A 27,710-nucleotide genomic window follows, 5' to 3' on the forward strand; every position below is an offset into this window, starting at 1 on the left:
ACACATACCACGGCCTTTGATATACCGGTCGTGGTACACAGGCTGTGATGAGAAATAGCCCAATGGTCCCACCGACGGGCATCAATCCCAGACCGACCGCACATCAAACGACCGCTTTACCACTGGGCTACATCCCGCCCCCGAATGAATGAATGAATGAATCAATCAATCAATCAATCAATCAATCAATCAATGTTTAACGACACCACAGCACGAAAAATGCATCGACTGTTGGGTGTCAAACTATGGTAAAGGCAATTTGACTTAACTATTCCCGAATATTGCAATCTTAGCCATTATGGTAATAAACGATTTCATTACTTTCATTTCATTACAGCTTATTTTCGTACTTATGTCCAATTAAGGTTCAAGCATGATGTCCTGGGCACACGCCTCAGCTATCTGGGCTGTCTGAGTGGGTTAGTTGTTAGTGAGAGAGAAGATGGTGTAGTGGCCTTACACCTACCCATTGTGCCCTTAAGAACTCACTCTGGTATGGAGCCAGTACCGGGCTGCGAAGCCTGCACCTACCAGTCTGTAACCCGATGGCTTAACCACTGCTGACGCTTGAATCAAACCCATACACGTGGTTCAAGTAATACTTTTTTTTTCAGTGAAGCCTAGCGCTTTTAAAAAAAAAAAACCCCACAATAATGGTTAAAATCCTTCAAACGTAGCTAGCTAAGTTAGTTCAATTATCCCCTCTCCTTGAATTTCTTTAAACGTTATGATTCTAAATACGTGCGTGCGTGTGTACGTGTGTGTGTGTGTGTTTGCTCACTGGCGTTCGGTTCCTGGTGTATGGGTGATTAGTTAGTACTACTCGATGGAACAAGTCATGCGCGTATGCTGTATTGTTGTATATACAATAGACAATATATCCAACAATGTAGCGTACGCACATGACTAGTTCCATCCACGTATGCTAATCAGGTATAATATGGCAATGGTATTGACGTCATATTATTTACGACACATTGTTCGGAGGCTTCCACCCATCTTGGATAGTACTCCATAAAGAAAACAAAAGCAAATTGGCAGTGGGAAACAAATTACAGGCTCTTTCTCCAAGACACGCAATTTTTCGCCATGTTCACGATCCATACCATGCATCTTGCTTGGATTTGTCGCAGTTCTAGTGCACACACTGACTTGCACAAAAGTTATGTTTGTTATATATACTAGGCAGCGGTGGACAATCGCAAATTGGTGCCTTTGTATCCCATCAAATTACTGTCAGATATAAAACAAACTTCCTAAAAATTGCTATAAAAAATGGGTGCTTTGCTATGCAAAATTCATTATTCAATTTTTATAACTTATTTCTCGCCCTGGAAAACATATCTTAATAAGCTTGCACACAGATAATCTGTGCTTAAAAACGAAAGGGCAACAAGGAACTGGTGTCATCGGACATAGTCACTTGATTACTTTCAGTGATGCATGTTTGTACACCAAGCCTTCAATTGGCCGTCGTTTGAGATATAATGTGGGATCTGCCCTAGGTAACGCTTAAGTATATAAAGCTGTTAACCTTTCTAGAAGCGCACTTATTGTTTAAATAAACATGATGGCACTAGATTTTTTTTTACATTACTGAATGGTATAACATAAAACACAGTCACTGTTATCTTTTAAAAAAAACGTGGTGAGCGCTCGCTCGCTCATGGTTGCTAATATACAATAGTATTAGGGGAAATGTTCCTATACGGACCACTAAATAGTCCAGAATGGGAAAGACAAAAAATGTATCTAGGTATAAAGTCCAGGAAGCAATGCTCTTGTAAGCAGATTCACCTATGACAGGCCTGGAATCAAACACTAGCAATAAGGTCTACATCCACTGATGTAGACGGTGAGGGGGTGGAGGGGCATGGAATATTGCTCCCCAAACCTCACCTGTTGTTTCTAAGACCATTCTGTATTTGCCTGTCGTGCAGAAGACGTAAAGACAGTGTCGTTGCCCCTCACATGTGGGTGTACCCCAATATATAATATGTCGATGCTTTCTGCTAAAACAATCAAATGCAGCATATTTAACATTAAATTTCTACAGTTATAACGTCTTACGGCTGGTTTTGGGCTTCTTCTTTTTTTCAAAATATAAAGTACACAACAGACTGCAAAGCGACTTTTCAATGTTCTGTCTAATTATGGTTTAACCCAACAGCACAGCATTTAGAAATTCCGACCTGTGCTTGAGTTATATCATCATTCTTAACATGCGGTGTTTAGTGCATCACGTACACTTATAAAAGAAAAAATGTGAAACACCAAATTCAGCTTACTCATATATGTGTAGTTAGTTTAGAACATTTGATGCAAGAAGGCAGCCGACTATGGACATTGTCATCTTCCAAAATCATTAATCTTTAAAAACAAATCTGCGATGGTGGTCATATCCAAAGACCTGTTTATACATACTACTTTTAAAAGAAAAGCAAGCTATCTAAATCACGAAATAGTGTGCATTATTTAAATAGAGTATACACAAAATGTAGTATGAGATACTTGAAAGAATATGCAGAGAACCGATAAAGGGGGCCATTTTGAAAATTGGCCATTCTCATATATTCAAATTGCATTACTGTTTATGATTCCCAATGTTTGTTTCAAACTTTGTGCCAGGATTGAAGCAATAAAATAGTCTCTTCTAATGATTAGTGGATAATTACAATGGCGGCCATTTTGAAAAATGACATTTTGTGAGTCACGCACACTTTCTTGAAAGGGTAACCCCAACGCATTTAGGTCGACAGGGTGTGAATGATCTAGAAAATATTTTAAAACTTAATTCCCGGAACATTTGTCATGAATCCATCCTAATTTTGTATCTACCACCGGGACAATATTACCAGTTACTGACAATAAAATTACTAAATATATACATTTTAAAATCTCAAAATGCCAAAATGTGACGATGTCATCCTTCAGATCTGTGAAATAGATGTTTAAAACAAGTATAATCAGCAAAATAAAATACACTTAATATCCTAATTTGGGATTTAGACGTTCGCTGTCGAACTATATAGGTGGTATTCGTAAGTCAACATGTCAGTCCTTTCTTCCCTAGTTGTATTAACGAACGAGTCCAATTTCCGTGATCAGTAATTAAGTATCAAGTAAATAATCACAATCTGCAAACGCCTGCAATGATTACATTTAACTACTAATATATATGTTTAGCAGTATGAACAGTCTATGTCTAAGGGCATTCATGTCGCGAAGCAACTGTCATGTCAAAGACGTAGTGGGCAATCTCTCAAGTCAGTTGCCCATACCAACAACTGATAATCTCATTTGTTGAATTTAATGCCTAGTGCCTAAGTTATTCTAAAACCTAAAGCTAGAAGTTATAGTTTGAAGTTTAATTACGTTAACGGGGAATACATGTCTATGTCAGTGAGTATAATAATGATCAAATTATTCAATAATTGTACATTACCTAGATCATGCTTGATGGTAGTCAAGAAAGCAACACATAGGATCGATGTTAAAGATACATGCATGGTCAGTGTCTACAAATAAAATAAATGCATTTTAAATGTTTATTCTAATCTAAACAACATGATACCTGATTGTATGCATGAGTCGATAACAGACAACGAAACATTAGTGCATTGGCACAACGTTGACGTCTGTCTGAAGTCACGGCTGAAAGTGACTGTGGCATCAACGTTGGTTTTTGTCTGTACAGTCACGGCTGAAAACTACTGTCACGCCAACATATAATTCTGGCTGCACAGTTGAGGTTGAAAGTTACTGTCAAATCAACGTTGATTTCTGCATGTACCTTCATGACTGAAAGTCACTGTCACGTCAACTTTGATTTCTGCCATTATACAGTGGCGGCTGAAAGGTACTGTCAAATCAACGTTTGTTTCTGTCTGTACAGTCACAGCTGAAAGGCACTGTCACGCCAACGTTTATTTCTGTCTGTTCCGTCACGGCTGAAAGTCATTGTCACTTCAACGTTTATTTCCGTCTGTACAGGCACGGCTGACAGTTGGTTAATGATACTGCTGGTTGATGCGTCACCTTGACAGGAGGTCCCACTTAATTTGGTAAACAGAAAACATGGTGGAAATACTCACTTGTGGAACTCACAGTGAGTCTTCAACATTTATTTTCTCTGGCTATAGTATATGAAACAAATTATCTTTAAACTACAGCCTTTCTGATTGGGAACTAGTGTACAGCAGTCACGGCAACGCGCACATTGGAGAAAACAAAATGAAGCAAAACTTAATCATTTTTTGATAACATATTGATCGTTTTCGAGTTCCATGATAACAAATATTTGACATGTTAGTCACTAATACACACACTACAGTACAGGAAGAAACCCGTCATTGGCTTTTATCACAGATCTACGTACTTAACCAGAACACCATTGAAAGGGGCTGCTGGCGGGTTTCTTCCTGTAGTGTTAATGATGAAAGAATTGGTAAGAACTGACAACCAACAGTTCATGTTGGTAGCATATTGTATGGCTGCAAATGAACTTGAAACAAGATAGAGATGACATGTGACATTGGACATTCACGTCTTTTGATCAATAATGGGTAATACTCCCACGATTCGTCAAACATTAGTTTATTCGACATGGTATGCTACGTATCAATCTCCCAATGCCGATTTGAGGAAGTCTATCCCACTCCTCTTGCATCATCAACATTTTGAGTCTACTGGCGAAACATTGAACATATTGGCTACATCACGTTGGATTCTTTTAGTTTGAAGCATGTTAGTAGCTCTAAAACTAAAAATCGCAGGCCGGCAAAAATCGGATGAACTCAGTAAAAACGCGTTAGGGCAGCGTTCCGTTTGTTAACGCTGCAATGGATTTCCAGAAGTCAAACATGTTTGGTACTGAACGGATGAACGCAGACGGATCCGATTGCAAACGAATCGTGTGCGCCAATCTGCGTCTCCGTTGCGTTGATATTTGTTAGATGAACCAATCTGTCGAAACGTTTTAAAATGGCGTCATCCACCGACACCATGTGGACTCAACAAAACGAAGACATGTTGATAGAGCTCTAGCAGGAGAGAACGTGCTTGTATCAGGTTAATTCACCTGAATAGGTCTATAGTGACAGTTTTGAAGGCTGCGGCAATGGGGGAAATTGCCGAAAAATTACAAATGACTGGTATATTTAATGTTCGTACAGTAAGCCTACATTAATTTTAATGTAAATAAATTCAACGACATGGTATGTGGCACAATTTGTTTTTTGGCATCGCAATTTATTTTGTCATTTTGTCACACGATTACACAAGTCACATGACGTTAAAAAAAAATAATAATAATAAAAAAAAACACACAGCGAAATCGCTAAACAATCGCTGGTAAACGCTGTCGCATGTAGGCGCACACAAGCGGAATGCGTTTTTAGACGGGCTGCGATTTTTAATGCAAGTCGCTGCGTTTTGTAACGCTCGTCACCGCCGGGCTTAACGTTTTTTTATTGTTGTTATATGTTTTTTGCCCTGACCAGAAATCAGCAGTATTTGGTCATGGCGGCCCAATAAGAAGCCACTATGTGCGCGTTCTAGTTTATTTGACGTAGTTACCACAATACAAATTTAGAAACTGGAATTGTGTATAGTGCACGAGCGCCACCTGCCGGAAAGTCTCTGCTGCAATATCATTCCTACTTTTGTCCTACTTTTTCATAAGGTTATACTAGACAGTCTGTATTTGGGGAAAATGTAACGGTAATTAAAAGTAGGAGAGTAATTTATTGTAGTTGTTAAAGATTTGGTTCAGACTTTACGATAAATGACTCTCCTTCCTTCATTTTTAATTTGATTTCCCCCACATTTTGTTGAGACAGAAATCTTGAAAAAACAACATTACACAGATTGCCTATCCAGAGTTAGAATTATCACAGTCTCTGCAATAATCATAACATTTTGATTTAAAAACGAATTTTGCTATTGTGAAACCACAGGACCGCCATACAATTTCCCGTTCGTTGTACCGGAAGCTCACCTGATTCCACTGAAGATTCGAGAGGGTGCTGGTTTGATTTGATTTAATGTACTATCCGTCAAATTTAACTTGATAGAGCAACTGAATGTGCATAATAATTAATAAACTGACCGTGGTTTGTGACGGGGAAATGTATGGCTCACGAAATGGGTCAAAGTATTTTTGTTATTATTTGAATTTTTATTAAAAAGTTATTTTTGCACGATTTGTTATTAACAATGTCAGGGTTATGTCGATAATTCAATGTTCTAAACGCATTCTGTTACCCAATGTGTGATTGCTCCCTTTGAAGAACTAATTTCTAAAAAGAACACGGACAGTTCAACAATTATGTAATGTTAAGGGGTAGGTAAGGGGTGTTGTAAAGAATTGACTAACGTTATGGACCCCCCCCCCCCAAAAAAAAAAAAAAAAAACCCACAACCTGGGCCAGTGTACTAATTATTTTATTCATAAAGTCAATGCAGAGCATTTGTTCTTTTCTATGGCATTTAATAATAATAATAAAACAAACACACACACACGCACGCACGCACGCACGCACACATACACCACTTTAGAGGACATGGTTTTAATGTTACTAAATGTTATAATGGGGCGTCATTGAAGGCCCATGTACACACACTCATGTTGAATTCAACCTGCATAAATGTTAACCGTACTTTTTTTTTTTTCAGGGATATAATTCTGAAAGACCATGGAGCTGTGTGCACTGTGCAAAAAGGCCATCAACGCGGATGGGAAGACTGTCATACCACTGCTAGAGGAAGAGACTCTAAAACACTGACAAGGACACTGACTGTCAAGCATAGCTGGAAGCAGTTGCCAAACTTGAGTTCTTTCATATTTGAAAAGGATAGTGTTGTGTGTAGCGAGTAAATTCAAGGACAGGGAAGATCTTGAAGTAATCTCTTCCTTGCACGACACACTGTTGAAGGGTGAACTGTCACCAGGCTCTGTGAAAAACGAAACTGACATTGACTGGAAGAACTAGTGAAATATGGCTTCAGTATATGTCTATGGTTGATATAATGCAATGCTTTTTATGGGATGGTTCCTTCACTGATCAGCTGTACATAAGATACTCCCATAGCTGGACACAACTTATATACAGACCCCGCTAGCTGTTCCTGAAACAGATGATCAAACTTGAAAAAAAACAACCCCAGGCTGTTCAATGAGGCTGTTGATAAAAGCTTCACGGATGGACACAATGCCGTGAGACGAACCAACAGATACTATTGTCCGAACCAAATTGTTAACAACTACAAAAAATTACTCTCCTACCTTTAATTTCTGTTAGATTTCCTCCAAAGTTTGTCCAGACACAAATCGCAAAAAAAACGAGACTGCAACGATGTCGCCGATATTGTCTTTGCTGAGATTGCATAGGGAAAAATACATGCAGTTTTCTGCCGTCTGCCATGTTGCTTGTTTATGGAATACTCTTCAAAAGGGGTGAAAGCCTCCAAAGTATGTGACACAATTAATATGAAATCGATGATCTCTAGTGGTATCATTAAAATAATAATAATAATTTAAAAAAATTAAATAAAAATATGACATCATCACATTTGCTTTTATATCATAACATGTTATGACGTTGTTAGATTAAGTCCTATCCTTTCACCCCTCTTGAAGAATTTTCCATAAAAAGTCAAAATGGCAGCTGATACAAAATTACATACTTTTTTCCCTATGCGCTCTCAGCGAAGTCGATATAGGTGACATGGTTATCATCTGGTATGTGGAATCTGTGTCATTGTAATGGTTTTTTCAAGATTTGTGTCTGGACAAACTTTGGAGGAAATCTAACGGCAATTAAAGGTAGGAGAGTAATTTTTCGTAGTTGTTAACAATTTGGTTCGGACAATAGGCTTGCATTTCACCAGACTTTACTATTGAGCAGACCCTAATGCGCGGTGTAAAACAGCAGGTGGCCTCATTCGAGGCACAGGGATAACCGAATCGCAACATGCAAAGTGATTGCTTTCCATATTAGCATGTGCTGATATAAACAATGTCATACAGGAGGGTACTGGAACTCGGCGAATTACGAGCGATCAGCACACAGAGTTGGGATCCACACAAACGTCAAAGGACACAGAGGATATGATTATGATTACATCCTGCCTTTGGGAAAGAAATCAATTCTCCTAATTTGGGTCGGATTTTAGTTTAAAACAAAAGAAAACAAAACAAGCTATTTTCAAAATAATAGGTCTATATTATATGGATTTGAACAGATGGTTATTAAAGTGAAATTATGATAAGATATAATTGGTGTGAACAGTGCATATTGTTGACAGTTTTACTATTTCAATGATTAATTAAACTTGCCCTATAACAAAGAAGCAAAACGCTTCACGTTTAACACTGCTATCTTCAAAATGAGGGGAAATATGACGTCATTAGTTCATGTGACGACAGTGCCGTTGGCTAGTCTATTTACACACTACAGTACGCGACACCATGATCAGCACATCACAAAGTGTATATCACTTAAGTAACCTATAGGCATATAGACTGTCAGCCAATCTGATTAAAATTAGCTCTACTGGTCTCGCAAGTAGATCTAACAGCATTGCATGGACTCCCATGTCCAGGTGACATTTCATCTATAGACGGGTTTGTCGCCCAGCAGTTTGACGTTGTCGATAGATGGCGTAACCGTACAGCCGCCATTAAGGGAGGGAAATTCACGCAACAATAACATATGATGGCATTGCAGCTGGGTGCAATTTCAGTCTTAATGACTGTTTTGGAACGTTTTGCAAAAGCAAAAACAGTCTCTCGGATAATTCAACCTCATTTAAAGATTGTATATTCATATCAATATCGGTGGAAATTTGTGAATGATTAAAAACATAAATAATAAAGCACGCCCATACAAAAGCATAGCGAATAAATTAAATACACGCAAGTGTAAATAATGTTGATGTTTATTACGTGAAACTTTACTGAATGCATCCTAAAATATAGAAAAGTATTTAAATTATGTACGTTTGTAGAAAACGTGGTGTACCATTTAAAAAACCCCAGAAAGACTGACCTTGGATCTCGACTACGTTTAGCTGTTACTATTATTCAGTGATGTGAGATTTCCAAGTTTTCGCGGAATTCCGCGTTTTCATGACCCAAATTCCGCATTTTTATATTTTTTTCCGCGAATAAATAAAAATATAAATTTAACGGTTTTGTCGGACTTTAAGCTTTTTACCGGTATTTCCGTCTTTTAATCAACACGGAAGTCATTCGACTTATCTCCCTTCCCGGACCGAACAGTAACGAGGTTTGCCGAGGTTTTCTGTTGTTAGGCGACATTTCATTGGTTCGTTTTCGCTAACCGTGTATAGCGTTAGACAATTAGCCCGCCTTTTGTGAAGCGGCAATGACAACACGACGCAAAGATATCGAGAAGAAATCAGATAAATTAAAACTTGACGTAAACATAAAAAATCCCTGGCGATGGGAATGGCTAGAGAAACAGGTGGACGGTATTCAGTTAGAAAGCGTTTTTGAGAAACTGTCGGCAAGTCGAAAAGCCTATTGCAGTATTTGACATTATTGTGTACTGTCATTGTAAATAGTGCATACTAATTACTAAATGCACTGTACATAAGTTGTGACATTACTGTTTTATCTATAAGAAATGACAGATTTGAAATGGATGCAAGACACCATGGTAAGTAGGTATTGAAAAAGTTCACTTTTTGTAGGTAAATATGAATAATAAAGTCTTAACGCAGTGATTTAACACACTTCATAAATTTGTTGTTAAGTACCATTACATGACCATTTTTGTGATCTAAATAGGAAAAATAGCTCCTCCTTCGGGGGAGGGGGGGGGAGGAGGGGCGTTGCCCCCCTGATCCCCCCCCACCGGGGCGTTGCCCCTGGAGTTTTTGACATTTGGTCACTCACATCCCTGATTATTAGCTCTGGGATATTCCAGATGTGATCACTTGGGGTTGAAGTGGGGCGCAGTTAACACTGCCACATATTTATCTCTTATTTATTTTTATTTTATTTATTTTTATTTGTTATATACATACGAATTATTATGGTGTTAAATGTGTGCGATAAAATTATAAATAAATAATTTACTGACGTAACACGCATGCATGCCACGCCGTAAATCGCACAACCCATTTCGTCGAAAAAAAAAAAAAAAATTATTATTTATTTTATTAATAATAATAATAATAATAATACTAATAATACTAATTAATTCATTAATTAATTAATAAACAAACAAAAAAATTAAATTTATTTATCTGTTATTATTTTTTAATTATAATATATATTTATAAATTATTATCTTTTGTTTCTTGGATTTTTTTTTTTTTTAAATTAATCATCCACAATATACATGTACAATACTAAATTACCCAGAAAATGCGCCTGTGGTTAGTCATAACATTTTCTATACAGGGCCTACTAGCTAATTACAAATAACCCCTTTTATCTAAAACCCTTGTCCGCTGAGGCTAAGATATTGTTTTAAAGTTCAATATATTAGGCTATACAAGTGTCCAGGAAAATTATATTTGCTTGCATAAGTTTACTATATTCGCGTGTATATATACATGCTTTATTATTTACGTTTTTAGTTATCAATACACTTCCACCTACTTTGATGTGAATATACAATCTTTAAATGAGGTTGTATTATTCGACATACTGGTTTTGCTTTCACAAAATGTACTAAAAAGGTAATACATACTGAAAATGCACCCAGATGCAATGCCTTCACATGTTATTATTGTGCGAGTTTCACTCCCTTAATGGCGGACCGATCACGTGATTCTAAACATGGCCGCGCGCAGTACTTTGACGTCACTGGCCAATAAACCCGTCTATATATAACAATTTAAATATAGACCAGTTTACACTTCGCCTTTTATAACGTTATTCGGGAGCATACAAATTCTAAAAATATCGGTCGAGACTATTTATGCAATAGGCGAACTTGTTGGTATATTTCAACATTGAAAAAACAGGGGGAAAAGTGCAGTAATATACTCTGAATTGTATACTAGTATAAACAGATTTTATGGCTATACTATCACGGTTTTTTTGTTTTCGTCTTGAAACGAATTTTATATAACATTTTATATTGAAATTAGTTTCCGGCATACTTCGTAATTCACCCGAATCATTTTGTATGCCCTCGGCATAAACCCGAATGTTTAAAAAAAAAAAAAAATCAAATCAGGTAAGTAAGGTTTTGATTGGTCGAATGAAAGGTCAACTGGACATGATCTCCAACGGGCTGCTGTTTGATCCACATGTAACATTGGAGATAATTTTAATGGCGAACAATCAGAGACTTTCCGACAGGTGGCGCTCGTGCACTATACACCATTCTTTTTTCTAAATTTGTTTTGTCGTAAAGCACCGATCGGTATATCCACTCTATTATTCCCGACCAAATTGTGAGCATGTATGCGACTAAAGCGTAGAACGGCTAAAAATTAAAGTAAATAATAAAAATCGACGAAATTCCGCAGTTGGTAGTAAAAAAAAATGGAAGAAAAAAAATAACAAAATAATGTCCAGCTAAATCGTGGGTTTTCCCCAACCAAGTAGGCTACTCCATACCGTTCTTACAACTTTCTATCATATATCTACCATCCCAAAACCATTAAATGTGTACATATTTGACTGATAATACTTGAGTGTTTGCAATAAAAAAAAACGGTAACAGCATTTAATAAAGTTTTAATTTGTAAAACGCGACGTTCCATTCTTCGCTGTTTACTTCCGGGTTCTATTCAATGCTATTTGTTTACCATAGTTTGACACCCAGTAGCCGATGTATTTTTCGTGCTGGGGTGTCGTTAAACATTCATTCATTCATTTACTATTCAATGTTTGTTATCGCGATTTAATATGAAGATATACGTTTTTAAAACCACAAATTATTCGTTTGCAGAGTAGAGTAAATTCAACCAAATTTGTCAACAATTATTTTTAATAAATTATTTCAATGAAAAAATAAAAAAACCTCAAACCCAACCCAACCCAACCCAAACAAAATAAATAAATAAAATACATAAATAAATAAATAAATATTAAATAAATAAATAAATAAATATATATATATATTCAATGTAAAATAAAAAAAAAATTAAATGTTTATATGTATACATGTAATAAATTAAAAAAAATCAATAACATACATATATAATTACAGAAATAAATATTAAATTTTCAAATGATGAACAATAAATAGGAAATTTAAAATATTAAATATATAGTTTTTTTGTTCTTAATTTAATTTTTTTCTTCACATGTAAGTAGAAATATAACAATGCTTTTTCATACACAATTAGAAATGATAGTGGTATTATTTTTCAATATTTATAATTTGTTAATGTAAATAATTTAATTTGTGTGTACAAAATGACATAATCTGATAGGAATTCTGATTTCACTGAGCCTGTTTTAACATAAATCTATTTGACCTACCGGTATTTAAATTTTATACTTTTCAGTACTTATATTAAGAAAAGTCCAATGTAAATAATCTTTATCATGGTTCATACACTTATTTACCAAGAAAATTCATGACTTTCCATGATTTCCACTGATAATGAAATTAACAGCAATTGAAAACTGCTTTAGAGTTATACTATGTTTTCTCTCCAAAGGCTGCAAGAGTAAGAAATTATAAATTAAAGAAACAAAATACTGCTATTTTACAAATGTGGATTTCTAAAACCAGATACAGCAAGAAATAATTATGACTATATATAAAAGTACACTTAATTTATGGTTTACTAATAGTTTAAAGTGAATATAGGTACAACACCAATTAACACTAATTACATTAATTTCAAGAGATGCATTACATGCAGTATTCACACATGGCTTGTTTCATGTTCAATGTATGAGTTACTTGCTTAGCATGTACATGTATTTGATAAACTCTACATAAACAATACCTATCTGGTATTTATACTTTTCAGAGCAACAGTGTGGGGGTTTTCAATGCCATGCTAGAATTGATCACAATGTAGTCAACATACTCCCCCAAAAAGTGAAAGTAGTATAAACTGTTATAGGCTTAAACAGTCACTGGAGAATAAAATGTTGGGATTTTGCTACATTTGTCCAAAATAGTCCAGTTAGGCAATAATAAAAAAAGACAAAGAATAAAAAGAGACCCCCCCCCCCCCCCCCCCCTCCAAAAAAAAAAAAAAAATGTAAATACATTCTAGATTATAATTTGGAAAGTATTTTGTTATGGTTAGTTTGTTTTTTGGTCAGTAGCAAAAACAACACAGTTTGTTCTGTTATGCCTCAAGCATTTAATCAAATATCACATTGCAAAACAAGCTCCACAGTCTCTTTAGAATAACCAATAATGAAAAGAAATTAATATTTTTTTTACAACATCTCAGCACATTTTAAATTTGGTGTTAAACATCTGTGTTTCAGAAAAACAGCCTTCATAATTTTGACCCATGGTTTTGACACTTGGCATAGATACTGACTCACCAAGAAGGTAAACCCATGGCCACCACACAGGCTACTTCTACCAATTACTTTAATTTCAGCATTTTCACTTTCATTGGAGTTATTTGTTTAAACCACCATCACAGCATCCTTTGATAGTATTTTTGTCAGTAATTTCAGATATGCTTAGTATAAAAATAAAATGCATCCTACATACATATTACAGCTTACAAAAGAGATACCCAACTAATAGGCCCCCTATAGATAGATTAACAAAGGAATAATCAAATGTAGAGTTTAACAAATGAAGAAAAGAAAATTTTATTCTGCCTTGTACCTAAAAAAAAATCTGGGAACATGACTAAAAAATATTAGGTAGGGCCAGTCTAAACTTTAAACTACATCTGTACTCTTTTTAACTTAAAACAAATGGGGGAAAATAATCAGGGTAAACCTTTTTTTTTTTAGGTAGGGTCGGTTTCAAGAAACAATTGTTTTTACACCTCAATGGGCACTCCACATCTCACTATTCTGTTTATATTGTATGTATGCTATTTGCATGTCTCAAACTATTATTTTCTTCTTCTTCAATTTGTGTATTAGGGGCTGTGGAAGAGGTGAGGGCCGATAGGGCCATGGTCTCCTCTTTTTTCCTGTTACTGTTCTCAAAAGTCTGGAGATGTCATAGGCCCTATGTTAACATCTGATATTTAAACTTATTCTGGTTGAGCATGCCTCCGAACCCCCAACAACAGGTTCGGGCCCTCAAATACATGTATACACTCACACACTCTCTCTCTCTCTCTCTCTCTCTCTCTCTCTCTCTCTCTCTCTCTCTCTCTCTCTCTCTCTCTCTCTCTCTCTCTCTCTCTCTCTCTCTCTCTCTCTCTCACATACACACACCACAACCTTTTAACAAACAGCACACTATAAGTATCCCCACCCCATCCCCACTTTCAAATACACTCCGCTGGCCCTGTACATAAATAAAAAAAGGTTGTTTCTAAAACATTTTTTCTTTTAGTCTGTGAAATTATTGATTAAAAATAAATAAATTAATTAATTAATTAATCGACAACAAACATGATCAATGCCATGGGGGGTAGGACGAACTCACCTAAACCCTCCCCCTCACCAAAAAGCAGTGAACAAAACACACAAATAAACAAATGTCCACATAGCATACATAAAAGGAAGAAAATATAATACCTGAAAAAAAGTATCGCAACACCCCGAACTTTTCGATAATAGCCAAATGCTATCGTCAATCATATGCGAAATGCAAATTAAAACGGTACTTTTTGGATGAAATACACCTCAGGGAAGAATTAAATTACAAATTCAACAACATACTAAACAAAAACACGCATTTTATTCTGAGAACCCAAAAAGATGAAAAACCTACACAAAAATGAGGTGCTGTTAAGTTTTGTTGTGTGAAGTTCGCAAGTGCAGTCACTGTCAATATTTTGACCTCCAGTCCTCAACAAATGACCCAAGTACACAAACCATAACATTCTATCAAGATCCTGTGGAACCCCTCCAGTCAGAATAAAATCCAGAACCCTCGTCAAAATCGACTTCCCAGACCCTCAGTAACGGGTGTAACCTCCTCCGACGGCGATAACTTCCCGTACCCTCCTCCTCATCGACTGTACGAGACGTTGCATCTGACGCTGAAGTATTCTGTTCCATTCCGGGTGCAGAGTCTGTTCCAATTCCGCCAGATTCTGTACTGGAGGCTCCCTCTCACGTACCCTGCGACCCATGATGTCCCAGATCATCTCTATGGGGTTTAAATCTGGGACTCCAGGCAGGCCAGGGTAGCGTTGTGACTGCCTCCTGGTGTAGGAAGTCAGTGACGACACGTGCACGATGCGGCCTAGCATTGTCATCCATGAAAATTGGCCTTGTGTTCAAAGGATGATTATCAAAGTGTGGCACAACAACCGTGTCCAAGATGTCTGTGAGGTAGCGTTGTCCGTTTAGATTTTGCCTGACAGTTACAAGGTCGAGTTTGCAATCGTGTGACATGCAACCCCACGCCATTATGGACCATCCGCCAAACGGAACCTGCTGCAAGATGTGCCTTTGGGCATAAGCTGTACCTCTCTGGCGCCAGACACGGGCTCTACCGTCAGTCATGAACAACAGAAATCGACTCTCGTCCGACCAGTGTATTCTCCGCCATGATGCTAAATTCCATGGACGTCGCTGTTGACACCAGGCCAGCCGTGCGGCAATGTGAGCACGGGTTAACAACGGACGTCGGACGGGTCGTCTGGCTCTATACCCAGCTGCCTTGAGTCGATTCCGCACCATTCTGTCTGAAAGACGACGATTTGGCAGCCATTCTCGTTTCAACACGCCACTTCTCATGAACGGATGAATCCTGGTGAGTCTCAGAAGGGTGGTATCTTCCCTATGACTTGTCACACATGGTCGTCCGAAACGATTACGGTCCTTAACGTCATTGGTTTGTTCATGTTTCCGGACCAATCGGCTGATGGTGGATGCATGATGGCCAACATTTCTTGCGATGGCTCTCAGGGACATACCCGCATTCCGCATGCCGATAACCTGCCATCTGACAGCATCTGACAGTTGGGGAGGCCCCATATTCTAATAACATCAATTAATTCACAAAATCTTCTCAGTTTTCTAACAGTAAGAACGGTGGCTTGAAACACGTGTTTTGCCCAGTGCGGGGTACCCGTAATGCACGTTTCACTACCCGCATGCGGTAGCACGTGCAGACCGTATCTCAATATATGGTGTAGCAAAAGGGTCATGATTGTGGACCCCACAAACAGACTTTTAAAATATTTTGAAATTTTGATATGAGGCCTGATTGTTTTGGGTGTTGCGATACTTTTTTCCAGGTGTATATTTCAACCAGCCTAGATTTTATTCAAATAATATATAAATAATTAATTTTGTTTTAAATCCACACACCGAGAATGGATAGGTTTTTGGCAATGAGATACAAACGCCTCGTTTTTCAGCGATTCACTGTTTGTTTTGTTTGTTTTTTGTTGTTGTTGTATTTTGTCATATACTTAGATCCGTTATGCAGTCCAGACATTCTTTGTGCAATGCATCATCGTCTGAAAAAATATGACCACTTTTCCTGTTCGTACAGAGGTGGACAAGTAATTTTATACGACCAGTGGCTTCAAATCACACTACTGAACAGCTGTTTAAAGCGAGACTCTAGGGTGTATAGTGACGACGCGACCTCTAAGGGGGAGATAATTTCTGGGTGTTCGCCATTAGATTGACCGTCAGCTGGAAGAGTGTAATTCTTCCCCGGGGGGGATTTGTGACCATTTTCTTTTTTTTCGAAAGCCCATGACAGGGAAACATGAAATGCATGTGTTTTATTTTTGTAAACGGGTTATTTTTGTAACAATTTAAGAGGTTGAAATAGAAGCCATTTTTCCTTCTTTGAGCTATATTTTTAATTTGGGGATATGATTAATCAATGCTTAAATAACACACACAAAAAAAAGGCCAAACCTCACTGATTTGGTCTTTTTTCAAAATAATATCGAGCGCTAGCGAACGCTTATGACAAGATGAAAAACCTAAACAGACTGAGTCCCATATGTAAGGAATGGAAAATTTTGTCGAAATGTAACGGAAGTGAAATAGCGTTAACCCACCCACCCACCCCAAAAAAAATAATAAATAATAATAATAAAAAAATAAAAATAAATAAATAAATAATAATAATAAATGGCGGATTCGCACATGCATAAAAACAATAATATTAAAATATAAATCAAATCTAGTATAAATGTGTTTTGCCACGTATTGTGTTACATTAAAATCTTAACAAACACAATAATGGGTGTTGTAAAACGCGGACCGGAGCGGGACAGAACAGAACAGAACCAGATACCTATTGCACGGGGGGGGGGGGGGGGGGGGGGGTAACTCTTCAAATGTTAGTACTCAGTTCATTAATGATACTGTATTAGAGTTTACTCATGTAATAAATGACGTAGCTGGTGATATGTTCTCGCGAAATGTAAGCCATAGAGATTCACGTAAGGATATCTGCATTAATATGAGTTGCTATTCTGAAGAATGTGAAGATAAGCGCCCTGCGTTTTTACATTTACTTAATGAATACCGCAAACATGATTCTCCGGAAAACAGACAAATAATGGTGCAAGCTCAGTCATTATTTAAATCATGTGCCAGAAAATGTAGACTTAGCCATGATAAAGAACAAACCACTAAACTGTTAGCACACAAACAAAGTAACTTCAAAGCATACTGGAAATAATTGAAAGGGGCTAGTAACAAAAATAACCCAAATATTTCATGTTCTGAGTTCGCCAATGGCGAACACCCAGAAATTATCTCCCCCTTAGAGGTCGCGTCGTCACTATACACCCTAGAGTCTCGCTTTAAACAGCTGTTCGGTAGTGTGATTTGAAGCCACTGGTCGTATAAAATTACTTGTCCACCTCTGTACGAACAGGAAAAGTGGTCATATTTTTTCAGACGATGATGCATTGCACAAAGAATGTCTGGACTGCATAACGGATCTAGTATATGACAAAATACAACAACAACAAAAAACAAAACAAACAGTGAATCGCTGAAAAACGAGGCGTTTGTATGTCATTGCCAAAAACCTATCCATTCTCGGTGTGTGGATTTAAAACAAAATTAATGATTTATATATTATTAAACACAGATGTTTAACACCAAATTTAAAATGTGCTGAGATGTAAAAAAATATTAATTTCTTTTCATTATTGGTTATTCTAAAGAGACTGCAGAGCTTGTTTTGCAATGTGAGATTTGATTAAATACTTGAGGCATAACAGAACAAACGGTTTTGTTTTTGCTACTGACCCAAAAACAAATTAACCATAACAAAATACTTCCCAAATTATAATCTAGAATTTATTTACATAAATATCCTGAAACTGGAAATTTTAATATTTGTTCAAAAAATAAATTTCTATTTTGTTTTCTTTCTCTTTTTTTTGGGGGGGAGGGGTCTCTTTTTATTCTTTGTCTGTTTCTTTTATTATTGCCTAACTGGACTATTTTGGACAAATGTAGCAAAATCCCAACATTTTATTCTCCAGTGATTGTTTAAGCCTATAACAGTTTATAATACTTTTACTTTTGGGGGGAGTATGTTGACTACATTGTGATAAATTCTAGCATGGCATTGAAAAAACCCACACTGTTGGACTGAAAATACAAATATCAGATAGGTATTGTTTATGTAGAGTTTATCAAATACATGTACATGCTAAGCAAGCAACTCATCATACATTGAACGTGAAACAAGCCATGTGTGAATAATGCATGTAATGCATCTCTTGAAATTAATGTAATTAGTGTTAATTGATGGTGTACCTATATTCACTTTAAACTATTAGTAAACCATAAGTGTACTTTTATATATAGTCATAATTATTTCTTGCTGCATCTGGTTTAAGAAATCCACATTTGTAAAATAGCAGTATTTTGTTTCTTTAATTTATAATTTATTACTCTTGCAGCCTTTGGAGAGAAAAAATAGTATAATGTCTAAAGCAGTTTTCAATTGCTGTTAATTTCATTAGTGGAAATCATGGAAAGTCATGAATTTTCTTGGTAAATAAGTGTATGAACCATGATAAAGATTATTTACATTGGACTTTTCTTAATATAAGTACTAAAAAGTATAAAATTTAGATACCGGTAGGTCAAATAGATTTATGTTAAAACAGGCTCAGTGAAATCAGAATTCCTATCAGATTATGTCATTTTGTACACACAAATTAAATTATTTACATTAACAAATTATAAATATTGAAAAACAATACAACTATCATTTCTAATTTCATGTAAATGTGTATGAAAAAGCATTGTTATAGTTCTACTTACATGTGAAAAAAAAATAAAAAAATGAAGAACAAAAAAACTATATATTTAATATTTTAAATTTCCTATTTATTTTTCATCATTTAAAAATTTAATATTTATTTCTGTAATTATATATATGTTATTGATTTTTTTTAATTTATTACATGTATACACAAACATTTTTATTTTTTTTTATTTTACATTGAATATATATATATATATATATATATATATATATATATATATATATATATATATATATATATATATATATATATATATATATATATATATATATATACATGTATATATATATTTATTTATTTTATTTTATTTATTTATTTTGTTTGGGTTGGGTTGGGTTGGGTTTGGGTGTTGTTGTTTTTTTTCATTGAAATAATTTAGTAAAAATAATTGTTGACAAATTTGGTTGAATTTACTCAACTTTGCAAACGAATAATTTGTGGTTTTAAACACATATATCTTCATATTAAATCGCGATAACAAACATTGAATAGTAAATGAATGAATGAATGTTTAACGACACCCCAGCACGAAAAATACATCGGCTACTGGGTGTCAAACTATGGTAAACAAATAACATTGAATAGAACCCGGAAGTAAACAGCGAAGAATGGAGCATGGCGTTTTACAAATTAAAACTTTATTAAATGCTGTTACCGGGTTTTTTTTATTGCAAACACAAAGTATTATCAGTCAAATATGTACACATTTAATGGTTTTGGCATGGTGGATATATAATAGAAAGTTGTAAGAACGGTAGGGAGTAGCCTACGTGGTTGGGGAAAACCCACGATTTAGCTAGACATTATTTTGTTCTTTTTCATTCTTCCATTATTTTTTTTCACTACCAACTGCGGAATTTCGTAGATTTTTATTATTTACTTTAATTTTTAGCCGTTCTACGCTTTAGTCACATACATGCTTACAATTAGGTTGGGAATAATAGAGTGGATATACCGATCGGTGCTTTACGACAATACAAATTTAGAAAAAGGAATGGTGTATAGTGCACGAGCGCCACCTGTCGGAAAGTCTCTGATTGTTCTCCATTATTTTAAACATATAAATAATCCCACAAGTCCATTTTTTACCCCGATGAAGATGTAAGAGTAGTGGTCTAGATCGTATGTTGAATTAATTTATTATGAGTGGTAAACATGTACTTTGTCCATATTTTTGCACTTTATTCAACACTATTTTTATGTCTGGTCACTTTCCACGCTCATGGGCTGATGGTGCATTATACCATTGCACAAAAAGGGTAGCATCAATAATGTTAATAATTATAGAGATATTACCCTACTAAGCTGTCTGGGCAAGTTATTTACGAAAATCCTTAACAGCCGCCTCACAAATTGGGCTGACAATTATTAGGTTTACATTGAAGGACAATCTGCTTTCCGTTCAGGTATGGGCACTGTTGACAATATTTTTGTTTAACACTAATTCATTACCCATTTTGTTAATAATAATAACACATTATTTTTGCTTTTGTTGATTTCTCAAAGGCATTTAATTATGTTGTAAGAGATAATATGTGTTATAAACTGATACAGATAGGAATTTGCGGAGAAATGCTAAATATAATAAGATCGATGTATAACTGTACTAAATAATTTGTTAGAACATGCAACACTCAATCTGAACCTTTTGTTTGTAACATCGGTGTTAGACAAGACGAATGCCTTTCACCTTTTTATTTGCTATGTATATAAATAACTTGGATGGTGAGATCATTCACAAAGGTGTTGGTGGAGTGGATACAGGCATGCTTAAGCTATTTATTCTTTTATAAGCAGACGACATAGTGTTATTAGCGGAATATGAATTAGATTTGCAAATTTTCTGGATGCATTGAGTTAATATAGTATAAAATGGAGGCTATGTGTAAATATTGAGAAAACTAAAGTTATGGTATTTCGTAAAGGTGGTATATAAATATGGTAATTATCCAATAGAAATTGTACGCATATTTTCTTATGTAGCAGATGGATAATTTACAGATATGAAAAATACTCTCGTGGGACAGGCGCAAAAAGGAGTGTACCAAATGCAAAAGTATTTACAGCAATTTGTGTAGTTAAAACCTTCTCATGTGTGTGGTATATTTGACAAATTAATACATCCTATTCTAAGCTACGGCTGCGAAGTCTGGGGGTTTATTCAGGGAACGGCAGTAGAAAGAATGCATTTGAAAATGTGTAAACAGTTACTTGGTGTAAAGCAGACTACTAAAACTGATTTTGTATATGGCGAATTAGGTAGATTTCCTTTGATTGTGCATAGACATTATAGAATTATTATTAGTTTTGGTTGAAAAGTATAAAAGGTGACAACAGGAAATTTACAAAGTTGTGTTTCGTTTAGCAAAAGCAACAACAATAACACCAACACCGAATATCGAATGAAACTGTTATTTTGGAATGAATGAATGAATGAATGTTTAACGACACCCCAGCACGAAAAATACATCGGCTATTGGGTGTCAAACTATGGTAATGCAAATAAATAAAGTGATGATCAAGATCAATATAACAATTCGATACTTAAAACAAAAACAGTGTTAAGAACTGTGCAAAAACACAAATATCACAGAATTTTACGGATACTGAATTTTACTCAAAATATCAATTTTGTGCTGTATTGGCCATTCTCAAAGAGAATGTTACACCCCTGCACCACGGTGAGGCTACAGCACACGCAGGGGCTGTTATTTTGGAAGTGTTATAGGATAAATGGAATTCGCTACTCGTGTTTTTTTAATATCTAAAATATCAACCTCCTCTAGTCAATCGGTATTTGTCTCAGCAGAGGGTCGATAAATACCGATTAACGTAGAATGTGATATTTTCCATATTAAAAAAAACCCTCTTCCTCTATATACGTTCAAGTATGATATCCGGCATGAAGTTGACACCCCTGTCGACAATCACTTCAATCTACCTGCCCATCCATTAAATACAAATTTTGAAATAATTCCAATTCAACAACACCTGATACTTGGTTCAAAAGACCAAACAGACCTCTTGAGACTTGAACGAAAGTTCTGGATTCGTACATTACCGACAAAAAAGATACTTGGAATCTGGTAAAGCTGTAGAAAGCGATACAGTAACGTTTCGAGTAATGTACTATCGACATAGCGTTGATATTGGTAAAATTATGAAGGAACAATTTTTTTACATCTGTAAACTGTTATGAAAAAACCCAGCCACATTACAGCACGTTCGGTTATTGCATACAACAAAATTTCCAAGTCTCAACGATATTTTAGTCTCCACACAACTACCGCCACCTAAACCTACATGTAAGCCTCTAACACAGTCCATTGTTCAGCTGTTGGTCTGTGTGCTATCCCTTTTCTTAACAATCTTCTAAAAATAAATACAAACCTAGTACTAGCCAAACAAAGTAAAAACAAGACTGGTTGAAAAACAGTTATATTTTGTATATCACAACGGCCAATTTAAAATCAATTTCGAATTCCTGGGGCAAAATTAGAAAATAATAATTCTTTGACTTTTAAACAAATTCCTGAGCGTTCATTCATTTTTAAATGCGTACATACATACATGCATATTTAGTTATCCCCTGCGCCAGTGCGTTAATATCTATGTATGTAATAGTCACACTTGACACACATACAATATTTATAGGATATTAAACCAGCTTCCATTGAATAATGATACAAACTGGTAGCAAGTTTAATATCCTATCTATTACCCATAATGGATATTAATTTTCATAACTCAACTCATTTGGATGGCATGCCTGTAAGGTTGTAGTGCGTCAGTCGATGAGGCCACCAAGATATCAATATATCTTTAACCATATGGGTAGTACATAGATAATATTCATACATGAATACATACATACATACATGAATACAAACACATACACATACACATACATGCATGCATACACACGTACATACATACATACATACATACATACAAATGATGATAATGATAATTCTAATAATAATAATAATAATAATAATAATAATTTTAAAAGTTCAGTATATCAAATTGAGATATTCGGTCCTTTTGCACTTTTGCATATCATTGTGAGGTGATAAATGAAATTCAGTAGTTCACTGTACATTTCATCCGGTTTATGGATGTCTCACATATAGCTCAGAATGTATCATTGCAAGTCTGCAAGTTGCGGACGGTGCAATAGTAATAGTAATAATAATAATAATAATAGTAATAATAAGAAGAAGAATAATTACAATAATTACATACATACATACATAAAAAACATTTGTTTTCATATAATTTAATGATAATAACAATTAATACTACTACTAATATTATAATAATGATTTTAAAAGTTCAGCATATCAAATTGAGATATTCGGTCCTTTTGGAGAGAGAACGAAAATCAGGTGTGGTTCGGTAGTTTGACTGTTGGCATGTCTGTATGGCCGCTGGCGGGCGAGGTACCCCCCCCCCCCCCCCCCCACACACACACACAATCACACCCTCCAATCTCCCCGTCTGTAATTTTCCTCACTACTTTAGTTGCACTGCCTTCAAACGGTTGACTATACGTTTTCTTAGTTGATTTTCGCCGGTTCCCTATCGCCTTGTAGTCCTGTGAGATATTTGTGTAGATTTTGTTTGTTGGTGTTTTAGTTTTTTTTGGTTCTTCATTGTTTTGTGTTTTGTTGTTTTGTTTTTTGTTGTTTTGTTCTTCGTTGTTTTGTTGGTGTTGGTGCTGTTTGTTTTGTTCTTACTTGTTTTGTTGGTGTTCTTGGAGTTGTTTGTTTTGTTCTTTGTTGTTTTGTTGGTGTTGGTGTTGTTGGTGTTGTTTGTTTAGTTCTTTAGGCTTGTGGGATTCTCCTGTGGGTATGTTAGTTGGTGTTTTTGTTTCATGGTGTGTGTTTTTTTCTTCATGTGTGTTTTTTTGTTGTTGTATGTTCCTCTTTTTTTTTTAATGGTCGTTTTTTATGTGGTTTGTGGGTTTTATGATGTTTGCTTTTGTTGTGGGGTGTTTTTTTTTTGGTGTCCGTCCTTGTTGTTGTTAAAGAAAGAAAAAAAGAAAACAAAAAACAAAAATAAGAATAAGAAAAGTAAAAGCTAACCCTGTAATATCACTCTCAGAAGGCAGGAAATGCTATTTCAGAGACTTGTACTTTCCCCGGAACTCCCAAATATCTCGCGCCTTCACCGCTCTTTCAATTGACCCCTCCGTATGACGAGTTAACCACTCCCCCCGTCACACGTGATTAAATATCGTTGTTTTATTAAAAAGCCGACAAGAGGAGACATTCAAGTGTTTCACTACAGGGTACATTTACGATGACAACGTGATTTAAATCGAAGAAACCATTTTTACTTCAATAACTCGAAGCACAAGAACCCGGAAGTGAATTTGCGTGAGCAGTAACATTAACATACAAGGCGTGGGGGAATGCTATCAGTGTACCATAATTTTATGCACGAAACGTTACAAAATTATAGCAGGATAAAGTTTGTTTTGTGTAAAGATACCACTAGAGCACATTGAATTATTAACCATGAGCTATTGGATGTCAAACATTTAGTACTTTTAACAGATATAGTCTGGAGTTGAAACGTGCTACATCTTTCCATTAGTAGCCAGGTATCTTTTATGTATATAAAGCTCACAACCAAACAGGCTACTCCCTCACTCCAACACACACACACACACACACACACACACACACACACACACACACACACATACACACATATATGTAAAAAACAAAACACGAACAAAACCCCACCCAATTTTTTTGTTAAATTATACTAGGCATCATGGTAAAAAATGGTTTAGTTACAAAAAGGAGGGGTCCTTTTATTCGACTTTTTTGTTTCGGTTTCATCATCGTTCACGTGTGTAAATAAACTTTTATTTTGGCCATTCGACGGATTCTTAACGACAATATACACATCGAAGACTGATTAAATAAGTCACTAAATTCCATTACGTAGGAGGGAATGTAATTCTTAAACTCTTACCTTCGTAGAATTTATATCAGTTGAATTTTGATGGATTTCGGCAGAACTTCACTTTCAATACCATGTGACGTGTTTCGCAGGAAAACACCGATTTTACGTCAATCGTAGGCTCCGCATAGCTGTCATCGCTGTTAACACGTCAGCAGAAGTATATGTTTACTATGATTATGATTCAGTTGGAGGAGACAATTATTTTAACTACTTTTAATGCTAACTATACAAAAACGTTACACATCGAACAAATTATGTTGTCTAACCTAAGGCCATGATAATGAAAGTTATAGATTTGCGTCCACCGCCCGCATGCCGTGAAAGGTACCGCTGAAAAGTTTCATTATTTAAAAAATGTTTGATTATTTGCACAAAAAAAGCACTTAATGATCATGACACAAATTCAACTTTCAAATCGTCAATAGTATTGTCAATAGTGGTAATGTCTACGATAATTGCCGAACTATTGATGTGTGGAACGATGTGATTGGTCCTTCTGTTTCAGCACATCGAATAGACCAATGGAAAAATTCGGGTCTCGCACGTCCACCTTCAAACATGTCAATGACCTCATTTGGACTTGAATCTACTATGGAAATAATAGATCAATAAAAATAATGAATAATGAATAATGAAAAAAAGCCTCATGTGTATTTAAAATTGTTCGGACTCAAATCTATAACTTTCATTCTTTTGGCCTAATGGCGTCCAAGCAAAGTTGGGCCCGCGCTCTTTGAACCGCGAAATATGATTGGTCTAGTGCGGTTGTCAATCACGCCGTACGGTGGGGCCAATTGCCCCCCCCCCCCCCCCCCCACCCCATAATGTTCACCCTGCTACGGACTTGATTTTATTACAAGTTTAACACTGAAACCAGAAACGCTTTAAAGTATGTGACGTCATTGTGTGTGCTTTACCAAATCGTGATGACGTCATATTTAGTACGACAAGATGATTGGTTTGTTGGCGACAAATCGTCCAATAGTAATGCACGTTAAACCAATGCATGATAATTTCTCAGTGACAAATTATGATTTTTATTTTCCCCGTTATGAGTGCCTGCTGGGGTAATAAAACATTTTATCCTATAACTTACCCATGATATCCATGTCATAAACCCATGTGATAATTTTAGTGTATTAACCCGGTTAACAATGGTATGCAAATTTGCAAGGGCTGTAGGTAATGTGTTGCTGTGGGTGGGTCATTTGTTTACAAGCCAATAAGACATGTGGTCTAACTACACAGATGCCATCTGCCATTGAAACACATTGCCCAACTTCAAATGAAAATTTCCAATAGAACGGGTTCTCGTTGGTACTAATAACATACACCATTGCAAACATACATAATATAAGCATTTCTTTTCACTCCACAATTGAGAACATTTCCGTCTCAGTGTTTTGCTATAAGACCGCATCTGGCTGAAGTACCGGTCCGAACAGGTGGTTCATTAACCGATTCACTCCGGCTGTCTCTTGCGCTATACAGCCATGTCCCAAAAGGCCAATGCACAATATTACATATTAACATGGACAAAATACAGTCAGAAGGCTTACCATTAAACATACATATTGTTTTAATTCTTCACCATTTCCTACAAGTAAATATGGTGAAGAATTTCCTAGAAGTAAATATGTGAACCATAACGTGTGACACAATTAGGAACCGTGATGAATGAACTCTCACTCGGAAGCGATCTGTGTAGTGAGACCTGTGTACCTCAGCGTGACATTTGCAAAGATTTAGTTAAAATGGGTGACGTCAAACTAATTTCAAATTATTTGTGCTAATCGTTATGACGTCAGCGACTTTAATATGTGATTTATTAAAAATTGAATTAAAATGTTATTTTAGAAGTGTTATAGGATAAATAGAATTCGTGTTCCTTAATATGTGAAATATCAAACTCGTCTAGTTAATCAGTATTTGTCTCGGCAGAGCCTTGACAAATACCGATTAACATAAAATTCGGTTGATATTTTCCATGTGTGTTCTGTATTGTGATTGGTTAATTACGTTATTTTTCATAACACCCGGAAAGCTAATAGGCTAACTTCATTAGAAAGTGACGACATTAGCAATTGGAACAGGCGAAGTTGACGATTCAAGGGTCTACAGTTAGATTGTATCCAGGTATTTTTGTCGAAAAATATCAACTATACAACGATTCAGTTTACAATGGACATAACCATATGGAGTGTTTAGATTTGCCGGCGTTATTGTCTATTTGATGCCCGCAAATATGTCATCAAGGCGTGGAGGAATGCTATCAGTGTACCATAATTTTATGCACGAAAGGTTAAAAACTATAGCAGGATACAGTCGCCTGTGCAAAACAATATGCAGGCAGTGGTTTAGAT

At 35.7% G+C, this 27,710-nt stretch overlaps 1 protein-coding gene across 1 annotated transcript in view; it reads right to left on the bottom strand.

Annotated features, from left to right (window-relative positions):
• Positions 1 to 27,710, bottom strand: part of LOC121385900 (scavenger receptor class F member 1-like) — a 231,507-nt gene that overhangs the window by 25,678 nt on the left and 178,119 nt on the right. The window lies entirely within an intron of this gene.

The sequence above is a fragment of the Gigantopelta aegis genome, chromosome 12 (assembly GCF_016097555.1).
Source record: "Gigantopelta aegis isolate Gae_Host chromosome 12, Gae_host_genome, whole genome shotgun sequence".
In the NCBI taxonomy this organism is placed as follows: domain Eukaryota; kingdom Metazoa; phylum Mollusca; class Gastropoda; order Neomphalida; family Peltospiridae; genus Gigantopelta; species Gigantopelta aegis.